The sequence below is a fragment of the Athene cunicularia genome, assembly GCF_003259725.1.
Source record: "Athene cunicularia isolate RWA chromosome 3 unlocalized genomic scaffold, athCun1 chr3_part1, whole genome shotgun sequence".
NCBI lineage: Eukaryota > Metazoa > Chordata > Aves > Strigiformes > Strigidae > Athene > Athene cunicularia.
Genome location: NW_020799097.1, coordinates 65,496,677 through 65,504,197, shown reverse-complemented (window position 1 = coordinate 65,504,197; position 7,521 = coordinate 65,496,677).

Sequence of the window (7,521 nt, the reverse complement as noted above, 5' to 3'; positions counted from 1 at the left end):
GGCCAGAGGCTACGCGGCAGCCGCAGCCCCGGCAAGGAGCCCTCGGGGCTGCCGCCGGCGGGAGGAGTCGGGACCCCCGAGGCGGGGCGCAGCGGCAGCCTCCCGGGCTGCCGGCAGGTTCAGTCGACACCACCTAGAGTTTGATAACTTGGTTTTAACCAAGTAAAATAAAAAGTAAGGATGCAACCGGCCGTGGAGGTACAAAATTCTGAATTCAAATAAATAACAGCACTTGAACGAAAAAAAAAAAAAAACAAACAACCAACCAAAAACCAAACAAAAAAATATTGAGCACTCAAGTATTGCTACAAATATCTTAATGGCAATAATTGCTATTAATAATTTGTCAGCCTACTCCATACGCACAGTTGAAAGAACTCCAGAAGAGCCATGCATGGGACAGACACTCCTGGGAGTGAAGAGCTGCACAGTGAAACTCTGGGATGTACTTCTCAACACGTTGGTTTGAACCTAATGGGAGTTTCATGAGAAGGTGGAGAAAGGAAGGATGGGGACTGGAAACCAGAGGAGGGGAAGAGGTAGCTTGTCCTTCATCTCTGGTGCGCAGTAGTTTATTTGGCGTTCTGAATAGGATGCACGGGAAAGTGAAATGCAGCCATCAAATCCAAAGCGGCTCATGTATTCTTTTATCTCTAAACTCCTGAGAAAGCCTCCTTTGTAACAGTGTGACTTCATGGTGATGTAACAAAAAGTGTTGCTCCATCTGTGATATGTGCTCATATGCATGGATACGGAGGGAGGAGGAGGGAAGAGATGGGAATCGGGGTTCATTTTATGGGTGAGTTTGTCTGCTGTGGCTCTAAAAGACACCACAATGGATGTATTAATGGCATGATTAGAATGACTGTTGTAAAACAGTGGAACGCCCTTTGTAAGGGGAACCTGCTCTTACCACAGCTTCTTATTCGGGCGGTTAATTAAATGTTTATTTATCTTCTGGAGGACCGTAAAAAGTGTTGTATTAGTAGCACTGAAACTGGGTTTCTAAACTTTCTTTCAATGCAATCTGCTGCTCCACTGTGTAGAGAGAATGCTGAGGTTTGTATATACTGAATGAACTAAAAGTAATAATATCTCACAGTGGTACATGATCTGCAATAAAATACTGTGGTTCCCAGGATGTGTGACTAACTTTCACAAAAACGCAATAATTATTGCAGTGAATTCTTCTGCTCATAATACATATGGAGCTTAATTATACTCAAAAAAGCAATTTTAAATGTTCCCACAATACTATAAAATTACAAAATTAGCTCAGCATGCTGGACAGATGTTTAATATCAGTAATATTTTAATAATTTAATTCTTGTAAAATGTGAATTGCTATTGAAAATCTACTGTTGAGTGTACATCAAATAATACTCGTATTGGTATTTCTTATGATGTCTTTAAGCAGAAATATTTTAAAAAGCAATAATGGGAAACCTGAAAAGCTCAGAGTTTCTAACCTGAGGTAGATCTTTCAATGCTTTTTATTATGCTTGGTATAGTAGCAATTATTTTCACATTAATCAGTAAACAGGAACCCACAACAATCATTAAGTTTGATCAGCAAGCATTTGATTTCTCTATAGATAGGAAAAATAAACCAACCCACCAACCCGTATTTGGGGTAAAAAGCTGCCCTATACAAATGCTACTTTATATTTTTTATTGTTAGGTGGGGATAACATAATTATATATGTGATGGGATCATCTAATCTAGAGTAATCAAATAATTCTCTGTATGACCTCAGTAATATTACGGAAACTTGAATTTCTATTCTGTGATAGAGATGCTAAATGAAGAGTTAGCTGGCAATGCTCTACTTTACTTCTGGGAACACATAAGGAATACGGCTGCATTGAAATAAAAAATGGATTCTGGAGAGGTTGTCAGATAAACCCAATACAAGCCCCATGGGTGTCTGCACTCAGACCCCACTGAATGTGATGAATGGGCCCACAATAAAACTGTCGGTTTCTTTGAAGTGGCTCAAATACGTGTTATGTGAGCCAAAGCACAGGAAGCCCATTATCTTCGCACTAGGAGGAACTAACAGCAATGTTTTTCTTTTGTCATGTATGTTCAATACTGTTCTTTGTAACGCCACATTAAGAGGATAACTTGAGATGGGTGTAGAGTAAACCGGTATTGTGCAGTCTTTTTGAATACAGTCTGCTAAGGCAACTCAAGCCATTCCTTGGGAATTTCTTGACAGAAAATCATTATTTGTTTTGAATCTGCAGGAGTGGCTGTCTGTTGGTTGTCTATCATGCCCAAATGGGATAGAAGATGTTGATATCACACTTGTTTGTAAGTGGGTCCTAAGCCTGGCTTTCAGCTCAGGATTGCAATTCAGCAGTGTGCTTTTTAACCTTTTAATGAGTTGGAGTCCTACTGAATAATCACAGTTAAATGGAAACTAAATGCATGCATAAAGCTGCACTTGTGCTTAGAGGGACGAACTGCATGCTTAACATTAAGCACCCAGTTCTTTGCTTTATTAGTCTGGTTAAATATAATGGCACCTATTATCCCCGTGTCATAAAAAAAATGGCACAAAATAAAATGGCACAGAAAATGAACTGGTATCAAGATAAGTTTTTATCCACCAAAAGAGAGCTTCCATGCCTAAATAATGGAGACTGGCCTCTTTTAGCAGCTTTCCATCATTGCCTAGTTCTGGAAGCACCTGAAGCTTAGGCTCAGTGGAGGCCTCTACTACCTGCAGACAGGTGCCCCCACTGATCTGCGATGGAGGTTGCTTCATCTTCACAGAATCACAGAATCATTCAGGTTGGAAAAGACCCTTGGGATAATAGAGTCCAACCATCAGCTCTACTCTACAAAGTTCTCCACTACACCATATCCCCCAACATCTCATCCAAATGACCCTTAAACACATCCAGGGATGGTGACGCCACCACCTCCCTGGGCAGCCTATTCCACTGTCTGAGCACTCTTTCTGTGAAAAATTGTATCCTAATGTCCAGTCTGAACATCCCCTGTTGCCGTTTAAAGCCATTCCCTCCTGTTGTATTGATAATTACCTGTGAGAAGAGACCAGCACCAACCTCTCTACAATGTCCTTTCAGGTAGTTGTACAGAGTGATGAGGTCTCCCCTCAGCCTTCTCTTCCTCTAACTGAACAGTCCCAGCTCCTTCAATCTCTCCTCACAGGATTTGGTCTCCAGGCCCTTCACCAGCTTCGTTCCCCTCCTCTGCACTTGCTCCAGCACCTCGATATCTCTCTTGTATTGAGGTGCCCAAAACTGGACACAACACTCCAGGTGCACCCTCAGCAGTGCAGAGTACAGGGGGACTATCACCTCCCTACTTCTGCTGATCACACTATTTCTAATACAATCCAGGATGCCGTTGGCTTTCTTGGCCACCCGGGCACACTGCTGGCTCATGTCCAGCTGCTTGTCAATTAGAACCCCCAGATCCTTCTCTCCCAGACAGCTCCAGCCACACCTCCCCAAGCCTGTAGCCATGCAGGGGGTTGTTGTGGCCCAAGTGCAGGACCTGACACTTGGCCTTGTTGAAGCTCATCCCGTTAACGTTGGCCCACCGATCCAATCTATCAAAGTCTCTCTGTAGTGCCTCAACTAGGGTAGGAGGTGGGTGACTTTCTCAGATCCTCCTGACTGCCTGATAGTTTATGTTTAGCATGAAGAGTAGCAAGCAGGATGTAAAGTCTGGGAGTTTAGAAGGATGGATTAAAGAAAGTCTGGGTTTATTGCTCAGGGGTGTGGTGCTAAGTCTGGGGAGATGTGTGTCATATATAAAGCTTCTTCCTCACTTTTTATATTGGTGTTTTTTTTTTTTTTTTTTTTTTTTTTTTTTTTTTTTTTTTTTTTTTTTTTTAATTAATGCAAAGTCTGTTTAATCTAAAAAGCGTATTTTGAAAAATTAAGAAATAGGCATGATGAATCACTCTAGCATTCTTTCCTACAGTCACCATGTCCAGTCTTCAGACTTAACAAAGCAGATTTTCCATATCGGTGTTTGTTGCAGCTTTGCCAGACCTAGGAGGCCACAGACTACTGCTTGCAGCCCCACACTCCAAGGACATCACACTGCCAGTGGACACAGCTTGGCTCTGACTGCAGAGGGTAGCTACTTTTTTTAAATCTCTGGAGAGTGTTCAAGGGGAAAGGGCTGTATGGCAGACATCTGACATATTTTATATTAGTTAGCTGCTTCTTAGAGCTTACCCCCAAGCAACCATAGTTGAACTCAGCATTTCTCTTTCGAACATCTCTAGTTTGCTAGCTTATGCCATTTTTTATTTCCTCTACACAAACTCACAACAATTCTTCTTTTTAGAGTAATTATCACATCCATATCTCCCAGGGAGTTGCACTGGTATCACCTATGAGGTGATTAACTTTCAGCACTATTTTATTAGTAAAAGAGTCATAGACATTTGATGTTGGTATGTCTAATCTTAGGGTTTGAGTTCTGGCCTTAGAGATGTGGCCTTAGAAGTTGAACCTTTGTCCTCCTTGGAGGCTCCACAACATTGAATATTTCCATACCCTGGTACAGAGCCCTTGCCTCCATCTCCTCCTTTCTCCAACTCTGCCTGCTCGTCCCAGCTGCTTCTTGGGCCCACTTCTAGCTAATGCTCAGTGTTTAAAATCAGATAGTATTTGTTCCTTTTTTGTTGTCTTATTTCTTTTTAATGCATGACTGATGATCAGTCCTTCAAACATGATCACTTCAAGGGTTGCATTTAAACAGTTCTCATTTAGTTTGAAAGCATGCATGCTTAATTAAAGACTACTTACTGCAGGTAGTTTTGGTGACAGATATGCTTGGCTCTTCATGGGACTAAGTTTGTTGGGATGTGCAAATCTGGAAGTGCACGAAGTTTGTTGGGATGTGCAAATCTGGAAGTGCACAAACACGTTAGAGTCTTTTTCCCTGCTAGAAGCAGTTCTCGATAGAGGGCGTTTGTGAGATGCGTGGAGTTCCTCATTCCTACGCAGGCTGATTTTGCATCCCTATGTTTGGGAATTACTAACGAAGCAAATTTGCCTCTCGCATTTCCAAGTTGTTGCAGTTCCTGCCCTGTGGTGTTGCACTTCCAGATAGGCTTCATCTGTGCTGGCTGATGTCAGCCTGCGCACAGTTTCTTTCCCACTAAGATTTACCTGTGGTGCTTTCTGCTCTTGTGCCAAGTACTGTGTCACAGCTGCACGATGAGATTGTCTCTAGACTGTAATCTGAAATAACATCCAAAGAGTCGGGTGGATTCTTTTGTTTGAAAAGAGAATGATGAACTGTTTGTTTATGGGAATCTGAATTCCGGCTGGTTTATGTCAGGGTCCGTGGATCGTTTCCCTCTCCTTTTCCCCCTGCAGGAAATTATATTCATGCTGTTTGAGTGTATTCCCTTGTCTTGACACAGACATCCGTTGAATGACATTAGATGCATAATCTAACTTTCTGCTTCCTTTGAGCTGAGACACTCACAGTCTCCAAAGCTTATTTCCTTGCTGTTCAGAGTTCTGAAAATACAGAGTAGATAAAAGCAAGTACTGGTAAGAATCAGGAACATAAATTCCCACTGAATATGTTCCTAATTCCTCAACCTTAGGAATTCCATCCTGTGACTAAAGGACAGGTAAAACATACTAGGATTGAAGAAATTCTCTTGGAGGGCAGTGGTAGGAGTGATGGTATTATGCAACAAAAAGCAAGGTGTCTGAACTCTCTCCATGCAAACTGCAAGAAGTTTATGCCAGTAGAAGCTTTTAAAGTGTTCCGCTGATATTCATGCAAAAAGACTCAGCTTCCTGTTGACCCAAATAAATCACTATTAAAGACATGTTGACTTTAAACTATTCTGCCAATGGGAATCATATTGATTTTTCATATATAAACCCATTTTCAAATAAATTAGTGAAAGGGTCATACTCTGGGGTCATAGTGTTAAAAACACATATTGAATCCAATCAATGGGAACCACAAAGGTGGATTTGGACTGTTTGCAGAAACCTGAATGTTGATTTTAGAAAAGTTCATGTATGCTCGGCAAAGTAGAGGGTCCCAGCAATTGTGATAAATATCCAGGCCAACAGTAAGGCTGCCTTGGAGGGAATGTAGTTGAATTTAACATCATGTGGAGGAAGTATGATCAGTGACAAGAATCACTTCCAGATGAACTCTGTGACAACTCCAATCAGCTACCTAGTGGTAAAGCTGAAGTCTCTATCCTGATTGTTTTGGAGGACTAGCACTGGCTGGGTTTCCTAATAAACTAATCAGTATTATATAAATCAGTAATTTACACAACTGTAACACATTTATAAATTTAGAAAGTGAGAAGAGTCATGAAGATCAGTTGATAGATACAGAGATGTTTAACTTTTAAGAATCAATATTACTTTTTGTTTGATAAACTTATTAAAAAGTTATTTAAGATGAATTGCTTATGTCTTCTAAATTTATTTCCTACACTGGACAGCATGCCATGGACCAGGCTATATATTACTGCACACGTGCCATGCTTTGCTTCTGCCATTTCAGTGGTCAAACTCTTTATTCCGCTTCAGCAAGTCCTCCATGCGTTCATTTGCTTTCTCCATATCCCTGTCATAAACCCATAGGGCTTCAAGAGAACTGTCTTAATAATATGAACAAGCAAGTTCACTGCATGCTCATTTATCCTCCATTTTGAGAAGAAGAATCAGTCTGCAGAATATGTTACTGACAAATTCTGTTATTCCTCTGCCTTAGCTATCAAAACTTCAGTCCAGTAGGTCTGACTCTCTTCCTGCATATTTGCACTGCTACCTACATTTATGGCTTCTGCTGGGAACAGGCGGCGTGGTTTGGAAAGCCTATACATGTGCAGACACTAGGAAGTAAAAGCAAGGAACACTAGGGACAAATGCTACACTTTGAAGAGGCAAACAACGTTTATTCTCCCACTGTGTTATGTCATTTGCATAGTAAGACACAGATCAAACTCATCACCTGTTCCCATTTCCATAGTCAAGACTACTGGGCAATGCAACTCCGCGAATCAAACCCTAAAACTTTAAAGGCACCTGATGACTTTGAGCAGGATCTATTCAGAACCCACAGCTGGATGACAGGAACAAAATCTCTTCATCTCCAAGTCCTTCGGTCCCCGTCACCCGGCATTTCAAACCGCCCTGTTTTCACCTGGGTGAGACGCTGGCAGATGGGTTTCCCGGAGGCGATCCCACCCTTCCCCCGACGTGGCGGACAGCTCCCTGCTTTGCGGGCAGCGCCTCTCGGGGGGCTGCTTGCGGAGGGCGAATGCGGAGGCGGGGGGAGAGCCCCCCTCGCCCCCGCCTCCCTCCCAACCGTACCCACCACTCCCTCGACGGCTGGCGCCCCGCGGGACAGCGGCGGCTCCGGGATCCGCGTCTCTTCTCCGCGCAAAATCCGCCTCGGCGTCTCGGGGCTGGGGCGAGGGCACCGGCGCTCGCAGGAGGAGAGGCGGGGCGGCTCCTCCCAGCACCAGGTATAAATCC